The 11016-nt window shown below is 40.4% G+C and overlaps 1 protein-coding gene across 7 annotated transcripts in view; it reads right to left on the bottom strand.

Annotated features, from left to right (window-relative positions):
• The window catches only part of LOC123241753 (CCHC-type zinc finger nucleic acid binding protein), an 86523-nt gene that overhangs the window by 15975 nt on the left and 59532 nt on the right, over nt 1-11016 (bottom strand). For 3 of the 7 annotated variants that reach the window (XM_044669422.1, XM_044669712.1, XM_044669483.1), the window contains exon 1: nt 194-359. The gene's annotated coding sequence lies outside the window, so the exon portion shown is untranslated. Of the gene's footprint in view, nt 1-193; nt 363-6300; nt 6430-11016 lie in introns of those variants that run through there. The other 4 variants (XM_044669372.1, XM_044669331.1, XM_044669633.1 and 1 more) reach the window with 4 other exon arrangements.

Genomic DNA, 11016 nt, shown 5'->3' with positions numbered 1-11016 from the left:
GCAGCGGCGGCGACGGGGCTTCCCGCCTGACGCAGCAGCGGCGGCGGGCCAGAGTGCGGCCGCCATCGCAGGCGCCTCAGCGCACCCCCACCCGCCGCAGCCGCTTCCTCTGCTGGCCTCGGGCCGCCCGCCGGCCCCGGCCCCGGCCCTACCCGACCCCCATCCCGCTCCCCAAAGTCAGGCGGGCGGTTACCTAAGACGTTGGAGAGGGCCCGCGGCGGCAGCGAGGTCGGACACTTCAGCTCTCAAAGACGCTACAGGGACGACGGCGGCGGCAGCGGCTGTTTATTTTCGGGGTCCTAGCCTGCGCCACACGCGGGTCTGCACACGGCCCCACACACGCCGTTGCGCACGGCCCCTCCGCCTCGCCCACGCGGCCAATCAGCTCCGGATTCCGATGGCCCAATCAGCGCCGTCCGCAGGGAAAGGAGGCCCCCCCCCCTCCCAACACACACACACTTCAACGCCCTCCTCCACCTCCGGCTCGGCCCCTCCCCTTTCTCTTTCCCGCCTTCCCCTCAGCCCCCTCCCCTCTGGCCACAGCCTCCAGTCCCTCGCTCAAGCAGTTCCCATTTCAGGAGCGGCTGCAGCGTGGCGCTGTGTGGAACCCCAGCCTGCCCCCCGGGGTCTCCCCTGCCCTGCGGCCCGCCCTCCCTTCCCGGCGATCGGTGCTTCCTCGCCAGGGCCCGGGAGGGAGCCCAGGCCCCTCGCTCCCCAGCCGGGTTTGGCGGTCGCTGTGGGGCGGGTCTGCGGAGGCGATGCGCACATCACCGCCTTGGTCATAGACTGCGCCCGCGGCCGCGGCTCCCCGCGCGCTGCCGGCCACGCGGCCACGGCGGTCCCGTGTCACAGTGCGGCTCTGTGAGCGCGCCCCCGTCCCCTTCGTAACGGCCCCACGGGCTCCAGCCCCCTACCTTGCTTGCCCACTCCCGACACAACCTCCCCCCTCCCCCCTCTACACACACCCAAGGCTGGGAGGAAACGACTGAATTAGGCCTGGCGAAGCCATCCTTATGAGGCGCGGGGGACCTTCCCAGGGGGCGACTGGACACGCGCCCTGCCAGGCTTAGAGACCTGCCAGAGCTGATTACCGCTAAGCAAAGGGCTCCGAGGGGATATTAGGTTGTGTGTCTGGTGTATTGCTATTCTCGTGCTAATTGCACTTTTAACAAACGCCGAAGTTCTTAAATCATATCTTGAAATAGTGAATGTGTTACTGAGAAAAGCAATTACTTTTACATGAGGAACCAAAATTAGCTGCTGAAAAATGCAATATTTTTTTGCGGGGGAGGAAATGGGTCAGGACCTGTGGTTTTGTTGATGTAGGAAGGGATGAAAGAAAAGATATTTCTGGGGAAATGTATGTTTGTGATACATGCACCTGGAGTATGGACGTCCTAGGTTCAAAAGTGGCCACAGATGCTCCCTAGCTATGTGACCCTGGGCAAGTCACTTAGTCCCATTGCTAGCCCTCAGCCCTTGTAGCCCTTACTAAGGCAGAAAGTGAGGGTAAAGAAAAAGAAAAAGAAAAGGTATTTCTTAGGTGCTTACTGGGTACCTGGGAATACAAATCTAGGCTAATGTAGAAATTCTTGCCTTCCAGGAGTTTACATTCAAACCAAGGGGAAAACAACACATGTAAGACAGTGGGTGGCCCATCAAGGAATATTTTAAGAACCTACTAAATGTTAGGCTGGCTCAATGGACAGGAATAGAGCAATGGGCCTGGAGTCAGGAAGACCTGATTCAAATGTGGCCTCAGACACTAGCTGTGACCCTGGCTGAGCAAGCTTCACCTCCTTGGCCTCAGTTTCCTCATCTGTAAGTGAGTTGGAGAAGGACATGGCAAACCACTCTAGTATCTTTGCTAGGAAATCCTCAAAATGAGGCCACAAGGAGTTGAACTCCCCCAAATCATGTGCTAAATGCTGGAGAAGTGAATGTTTTGGAGGAAAGTCCAAGAGGTTGATTAGAAGGCAATATAGTGATCAAGATATCCTTAACTGTGGCATCTCCATGTCCTTGTTCTCAGAGCTAGAATTAAATGGGAAGAAGAGAAGGCTTCCATCAGACATGGCCTGGAAGTTTGGTGGTGGTGGGACATGACCCACAGTCACAGCCCAGAGTCACAGAGTTGAGACCTTCATTTCTGGGTTAAGGTAGATCTTGGAGAGCATTTAGATGACCTGGAACTCCAATTTCAGAAACTCCCCAAAGTATGTTTGTGTATAATAACCCTACCTTCTGTTTTGTAACCAATATTGATTATAAGAAGAGCAATTAAGGATTAGGCACCACCTGGAATTAAATGATTCACCTAGAGTCACACATGTAGGAAGTGTCTGAGGTCAGATTTGAGCCCAGGTACTTTCAGCTCTAGCCATTGTATGACCTAGCTGCCTCTTCCCAATGCATATTGACAGCCCTTCTATACTCTTGATCCTAGAAAGGTGCCTGAGTGACTGAGGGGGGTCTTGATTTGTCTCAGAGTATGATACTGTCAATAATGTTTAACATATCTTTAACACAGGTCTTCTCACTACAAGGCCAGCCTCTAAGCCATTCTGCTGCTTCTCCATGGAAATATAACAAAGAAATTAACTTAGTTCCCATTTTTCAATCATATTGAATTTAGTCAAACATTAGTTATATATCTGACATTTACTTATTAACATATAACAATATCTGAATAACAATGAACATTTTTGTTCATACAGGTTTATTTCCAAGGAGTTTATATAACTATAGATTTTTTTCCTGTAATTCATAATACCCTGAGATGGGCAAGAGATGTTTTGTTTGTTTTTTAAATCCTCACCTTCCCTTTTAGAATCAACACTGTTTATTGATTCCAAGGCAGAAGAGTGGTAAGGGCTAGGCAATGGGAGTGAAGTGATTGGCCTAAAGCCACATAGCTAGAAAGTATCTGAGGCTAAATTTGAATCCAGGACCTCTAGTCTCTAGGCGTGGCTCTCAAATCCACCGAGCCACCTAGCAGCACCTCAGGAAATAGTTTTTACTACTGCCTTTTCCAAAGGAGGGCTCAAAATGAGACTGAGTTGCCTAACAGTACAATATAACAATTCACATTTAAATGGATCTTCATGGTTTATGAAGTTCTTTCATTACAAAACTAAATGTAACTCATTAGCCACATTTTATAGGTGAAAAAATAGCTGAATTAAACCAGGGAAACCCCAGATTGTTAAGTGACTTGCTCGATACAACTAGGAAGTAGTGGGAGAAGCCCAAGTAGAGGAATTAAGACAATATGGGCAGAAGTTTATAGTAGAAATTAAGTCATGATCTGTATTGTTGGGGGACGGGGGGGGGGTTCATACTGGAAATTATACTTCTGTGATAGTATCCAAGTGAACATTATATATTATAAGGTCCATATTAGTCTGCTAACCTTTCTCTGCACATATTCCTCCAGGGTTAGCAAATGGAACTGAATTGCCATCAGTACAATCTCTTTAGTCACTGAAACAATACATAATGCACTCTTGAGTTGTGTCGGAGTAATACAATTAATGTCCCATCTCTTACATCTGTGTTTTATTGAGTTTTTGGTTTGTTTGGTTTTTTTGAGGCAGCATGGTTCAGAAGGTTAAACTCGAAGACAGGAATCCATATTTTTTAAGACCTAGTTCTTTATTAGTTTGACAAAGAACTTTGTGGAAAATGGTAAACTATGGTTTAAAAGCATTAGATAATCTAGTGTAAGGTTTTATCTTCTGACTACTCTAATTTTCAGTTTGACCTTATCTATATTCTTAATTTAGCAATAAATACTTTATAAACATCTTCAAATTAGTCACATATTCATATTTCTGTTTTTGAAAATGGTATGCCTTCTAGTTTTATAAATAAACCTAAGCCATCTAGCTAGTAAAGTCTAAAAAATTTAGTTGGAAAGGTAAATAGTGGAATAATTACTTTAACTTCAGATTGTTTTATATAATTATGCCTACCTTTAAAAATGTTTTAAGGGACCTGAATCCATAACTTAATATCTATGATACTGCTACCTAAAGACACAGTTTGAGAATTATAAGATCTTATAAACCTTATAGATCAGCTGCTTTAACGTCCTTATTTTTATAGCTGGTAAAACAGAGGTCTAAAGATTTAAATGCTTTATATAGAATCATTTAGACAGCAAGAGGCAGAGCCAAAATCTAGAACCTAAGGTCTCCTAAATTCTTCAGTTTACTCTATCCAATGAACTATGGTAGATGGCACCTCTATAATATAGTTTGTGATGCTGAGTATAATTTGTTTTCAGTTCTTTCTCTTATCATAAATAGAATTCAGCTTTATCAAATAATATTTTAAAATCACTTTCACAGTATCCTTACATTGGTATTCAATGTTAAATTGTAATTGGGTCAAATGAAAAATACAAATCAAACAAATGGTTAGATGGGCATTAGAGCTCTAAAAGTAAGATTATCCACATGATTTTCTGGAACTTCCAGAAGGCTACCATCTAATCTACTTACGTGTATAAAAATAAGTTTTCCTACATCTTTGCTGTAGTGTTATAAGATCAATGAGTGAATAGTCATGAAGTACCACAAGTTCAGTGGGACAATGAAGGAAAAAACTGTATTTGCTTGGAACTTGACCATGTATAATTGTGTTTGTTTTTGTTTGATGCATAGCTGTTCCACACCTTAAATTTGCTTCATTTTGTTGATGTAAAAATTTAAGCATTGCAGATAAGCATAAAACTGGTCATAGAAGAGCTAGCATCCCAAAGCATGATTTTTCAAAAGCCTGTCTTTGGTTTTTTTTTTTAATATTAAACTGCTGATAGTGAACAAGGGCACAGTAATTACACACAATATAGTGGAGAGATTTCTTTTTGAATTCATCTTTCTGAAAATTTAGATTTCATTCCTCGTTTTTAAAGGGAATATTTATTTGTACAAAATTATAAAATGCTAATTCTCATTTGGTGGCATTTATATGGATTTATGATGGTTTTTTTTAGTATCAACAATTCATGAGGGAAACAAACGCTATATAGGGTAGACTCTGAGAATTTGGGGACAAGGTAAGAAAATTACATATAAAGAAGATTTATGAATGTTACTTGTTCATATGGGGGTTCTTATCACATCTTATCAAGTTCTCTCCATCAAGCACATTGGAGTATCACAGATTTCATCAAAGAGAATTAAGGATTTCCATGTCTTACCAGAAAAACTAAAATGAGACTAATAATGTATGATAAATTGTGATCTAATTAATTATATTGGTCTACAAAGAATCTAAAAAAAGGAGTTTTAAAAGAATCTTGAAAAAAGAAGAGAGAAAGAATAAAGATTCATCAATGTCCTGAAAATGCCCTGGAAATGGAGAAAGGCAACTCCTGAAAACACCATAATTTAATGAAAATTCTCCGTAAAGACAATCCAGCTCCCTCTGTTTTGATTCTATATTTACTAAGACCGTTTAATCTGTAATTTGGTGCCCTCAATATAGATATTATCACCAGGGAAACACCCTTGGTCCCAATGAATGGTAATTCCTGGAATGTTGTCCCAGTGATGAATACTAGCATCCTGGTTTATATATTTAGTTAAGTGGAGCTTGATGGTTTTTGGGTGAAATGACAAAATCAAGTTTCTGCCCTTTCAAAGCTAAGGACCAGACCCAATCTCTTCTAGTATAAACTGTATCTTGCTATTATTCTGCTATTTTGTGCACTCATGGGGCAAGTTATATTCTCCCATAATACTCTGAAAAGTTCATTTTAGCTTCTGAGATTTTGAAGGTTGTTTCAAGTTTACTTTAGAGTTTAAGATTTCTCAAATTTGGATTTACATAATCAACAAATGGCCCGAGGACTAACTTATTTCAATGATGATTTTCTTTAACGAAAGAACCCAGCAGCCCAAAGAGCCCACCTGAAAACTGTTTGGCCCCAATCCTTTAGTGTAGTTCTTTCTTCACTGTCAGTAATAAGTGAATGCAACACTCCTCAGTGAGATTGCTTTGTGAGCTATCATATAGGGGAAATGCACTAGGGTTACTAGTTCCGATTCTAAAGGATGAAGAGTCATTCATCTATGAGTATTCTTTTAAAAAAGGGTTCTACCATTTAGTAGGGGATCCAGATCCTCAATGCAGCATAAGATTTGTCCACTGAAACTGGACTCTCATCTTGATGTAGATTTCTTCACTGACCTTGCATTTCTTAAGCCCTGCTGGAAAGTATTTAAGGTCTTATTTATCTACAATCACTAAATCTCAGGGAAATCTGGTTATTTGGGTAGTGTCTTATATTACCTTGAAACAGGAAATAGCTTCTTGTTGGCCAAAGCTAGCGCTGCTTTCTGGGAATCTTCAGACTTTACTTTTTCATCTGTTCTCCTTATTTTTTCCTCTGACTAGGGAGGAAACCAAATTTCCTTAGTCCTGAAGGAAAAAAAAAATGCTGTTTAATGTATGAGCTGGCACCAGATGCTTAATGGTTGCTATAGTCAACACCCTCCTTAAAAGGCTGAGTCATCTTTGCAAGATCTGCACTGTGAGATTCCCTGATGTGGTGCAATATTTATGGGGTAATAGTCTCTATTCACTAAAGCTGTAGCTAAAATATAATATTTACTATTATTTTGATAAAGTATTTAATATGATATTCACTCATCAAAATAGCCTGTGATGTAAATGTATATTTTTAACACCATAGTGCTTACTGACAGAGTTACTTTTTATCAGTGTGATCTTTCTGTATGTGAAATAGTTAATCATTAGATTTAATGTAGCAATGATTTATCCCAAGCCATAAGGAAAACATGAAGGCAAAGATTAAGACTTATAAGGTTTCTATGCTATTAAAATAAATGCCAATTACCATTTAAGAGGTCTTTCTGAATATTTTGTTTTTGCTTTCTTTCTTAAAAAGGTTTGTCAGAATCAACAGACTGACAAAGATCTCTGTCTGTCTGTCTGTCTGTCTGTCTGTCTGTCTGTCTCTCTCTCTCTCTGTCTCACACACACACATAAACACACACACACAAAAGGCTAATGTTGAGGAACTGTGGAAACACAGGTACACCAGTACATTAGTACACTGTTGGTAGACCTGTATTAGGAAACCACTTAGAATCATTCAAGAAAAGTAACTAAACTGCCAAGAAGATAAAAGAAAATATGCCTCCCTCCTTTCTTTTCAGAGGGGTGAGGATTCTGCATATGGAATATGACATTTTCTGTCAGGATCAGGTAACAGAAGCCTGGCCATTGGGGACAGAGTCCTTGCAGTGTGCTCAGATTCACCCTTCATGTGGAGTTATGCAGAGCATGAACAGTATTCCTTGGCTGGCTTCAATCCAAAATGGAGAGGCTTGGTGAGGCTGAAAGTAACTGAGGGGCTGGTGCTGTGGGATAACATGTAGATTTTTGGTTAGCAATGGAACCAGAACTAGGGCTTTTGAGGGAACTGCTGGGTAGGAAGGAGGGACATTTTACCCCTAATACTTTTTTTTTCTAACCTTTACCTTCCATCTTAGAATGATAAGGGCTAGGCATTAGGGGCTAAATGACTAGCCCAGGGTCACACAACTAGGAAGTATCTGAAGCCACATTTAAGTCTAGGATCTCCCAACTCCAGACCTAGCTCCCTATCCACTGAGCCACTTATCTCCCCCAACCTTTCTCCCTTTTCTTCCTATTCAGCCATCACATGTGCCTGCCTATTTTGTTTGTATTTTTCTTCTCTCCTGATCTTAGGTGAATGAGTATCTGGTGAGAGAATTAACTGGGTTATGTATGGCCTTGTGAGCTTCAAAAGGTCAGAAGAGCCATTAGGGCTCCCCTTAACAACTGGAGTTAGTAAAAGAGACCCTGGAGCCAATGGCACTGTAGCTACCAGACCTGCTTGATTCAGCCCAGCAGGCATGAGTCAAGACAGTGCACCCAGCAAGAAGCCAGCTCAGCTGAGCTGAGCAAGGGAATGAATGACTCATCATTGCCAATTCAAGGCCTCAAAGCAAACGTTGGAGGGATTCCAAAAAAGGGAAAAAGGACTACCGGGCCAGAATTCACAAAGAATATCATAGCCTCACACATTCTATACGTATGTACCTGTCTGCCCATATTTTATACTTAAAATTTGATCCCATTCTGCCTAGAGACCTATATGTAAGGATAGAAGGCACCCCTACTTTGAAAAGATGTTTTTGTTATTTCTGATCTTGCTATACCAGTAAGGTAAGAAGTGGTTATCTGCTGGTTGATGTCCCTGACACAAGTCACTAAGACAAACCACTGGACCCATTAGCCTGGCAGCCAAATGACCCAGTTGTCTCAGCCCAGCAGGCTTGAGTCAAAATTATGTACCCAGAAAGGGGCCAGCTCAGCTGAGCAAGAAAGTGACTCAGGGCTAATAAAGCCAACTTGGAGAGGAGACTAAAGGTGAGAAAAGAACTACCAGGTCAGGAAGTCATGAGGTATGCCATAGCCCCTTACATTCATAACCTGCTCCCCTTTCTTGTCTTCTTATATCTTTACTACTCTTCTACCCTCCCACATATTCTGTCACCCATCTCCTGGCTCTTTGCCTTTTTACTATCTGTCTCTCAAACCTAGAATTTTCTCCCTCCTCATCTCTATTTCCTGGCTTCTTTGAAATTCCAGCAAAAATCCCATCTTCTACAGGAAGCCTTTCCTGATCTCCCTTAATTTTAGCACCATCCTTGTGTTGATTTTTTCCAATTTATCCTGCATATGGTTTGTTTGTACATAGTTGTATGTTGTTGCCTCTTTTAGAGACTGTGAACTCCTTAAGAATCCTCTATCTTTTATTTGTACTTCCAGTACTTAGTACAGATCCTGGTACAGTGATTAATAATGTTTATTGACTGAATGATTAAGGACAATTGTATGATTAGCATTGGAGAAAACAATACCAGATTGGGAATTGTAAGAAACCATATTAGAAATAATAGCTTTTCGAAGTTACCTTATGATAGAAACTTGAAGGCAGAAACAATCAGCTAGCTGCCCCCTGAAGACCTGGCTGCCAGTTTGAGTATGAGTTGGAGAAGCAGGTGTCTGATTGATAAGTTGGTTAGTTTTGCTGAACTTATTTTTCCTCCCTCTTTTTAATTCCTTGTTAGAAAGAAACTTGGGAGGGGGAATAGTGATATAAAAACAAAAGATATTAAATAATTTTTTAAAAAGAAGTAACTAGACTTTTCATATTCTTTGATCCAATGAATAATTCCAGTCCTGAGAGGTCAAAACTAAAAATGCCCAAGGAAGTAAAAATTATAAGGGTCCAATATATTCCAACACAATCATGGCACTTTCTGTGGCAGCAAAGAATTAGAAACAAAGTGAATGTTTATTAAATGGAGAATGAATAATATTAATGTAAAAGAATATTAAAATCCAGTTTAAAATTATATTAATTACATTAAGAATTCAAAGAAACATGGGAAGAATTATATGAATTGATAAAATGTGAATAAATAAACCTAGAATAACATGTATAATAACTACAAAAACAGGCAACTAGGTGATGCAGTAGATAGAACACCAGGCCTGGAATCAGAAAGATTCATCTTCCTGAGTTTAAATCTGGTCTCAGACACTTAATAGTTGTGTGATCTTGGGCAAGTTGCTTAACTTTGTCTCTATTTTCTCATCTGTAAAATGAGCTGGAGAGAAGGAAATGGTGAACTACTCAAGGATCTTTGCCAAGAACACCCCAAATGGAGTCATGAAGAATTGGATACAACTGTAACAACTGAACAATCAAAGAGGGTAATAAATGACCATAATAATCTAGTGTTTGATAAACCCAAAGATCCAAACTTTGAGAGAACTCAATAGTAGACAAAAATTGCTAGGAAAACTAGAAAGCAGTTTGGAAGAAACTGGGTATAGACCAAGATCTCACAACATACACCAAGACAAGGTCAAAACAGATAAATGATTTAGACATAAAGGGTGATATCTCAAGTAATTTGGGAGAACATGGAAAAATGTACCTGTCAGGTCTATGGATAAGGGAAAAATTTAAGAACAAATAAGAGATAAGGGAGATATGGAAAGTAAAACATATTTTGAGTACATTAAATTAAAAAGCTTCTGACATAATCAAAACTAATACAGGCCAAAATTAGAAGGAAAACAGTAAACTGGGGAAAAATTTCTGCATCATATTTTTCTGATAAAGGCCTTATTTCTCAAATGTAGAGGTACCAGGGCCAAATTTATTTATATATATATATGTATATATATATAAATAAGAGCCATTTATATATAAATATATATAAATATATAAAATAAGAGCCATTCCCCAGTTGATAAATAACCATTTATATAAAAGGATATGAACAGAGAAGTCAAAACTACCAAAAGTCAAATGAAAAAATGTTCTAACTCACTACTGATTAGAAAAATGAAAATTAAAAAAACTCTGAAATACCATCTCACAACTATCAAATTGGCTAACATTACAGAAAAGAAGACTGACAAATGCTGGAAGGAATGTGGAAAAATTGGGGCACTAATGCCCTGTTGGTGAAGCTATGAACTACTGTGAACATTCAAAGGTCTAAAAGGTCTATCTTTAACCCAGCAATGTCCACTAATAGGTTTATATGCCAAAGAGATTCAAGAAAAGGGAAAATGACCCATTTGTACAAAAATATTTATAGTAGCTCCTTTTGTGATGGCAAAGAATTGGAAAGTTGAAAGGATGCCCATCAATTAGGCAAGAGCTGAGCAAGTTATGGTTATATGATAGTGATGGAATGCTATTATTGTGCTTTAAAAAATGATGAAGGAGCTGGAAGGATTCAGAAAAACCTGGAAGGACTTATAGGAACCCATGAAAAGTGAAGTGAACAAGGGCAAGCTGGGTAGCTCAGTGGATTGAAAGTCAGGTCTAGAGACAGGAGGTCCTAGGTTCAAATCAGACCTCAGCCACTTCCCAGCTGTGTGACCCTGGGCAAGTCACTTGACCCCCATTGCCTACCCTTGCCACTCTTC

This window comes from Gracilinanus agilis, chromosome 1, assembly GCF_016433145.1.
Source record: "Gracilinanus agilis isolate LMUSP501 chromosome 1, AgileGrace, whole genome shotgun sequence".
NCBI classification, from domain to species: Eukaryota; Metazoa; Chordata; class Mammalia; order Didelphimorphia; family Didelphidae; genus Gracilinanus; species Gracilinanus agilis.
Note: the sequence above shows the minus strand (reverse complement) of the source record. Positions and strands in the feature narration are given on the sequence as shown.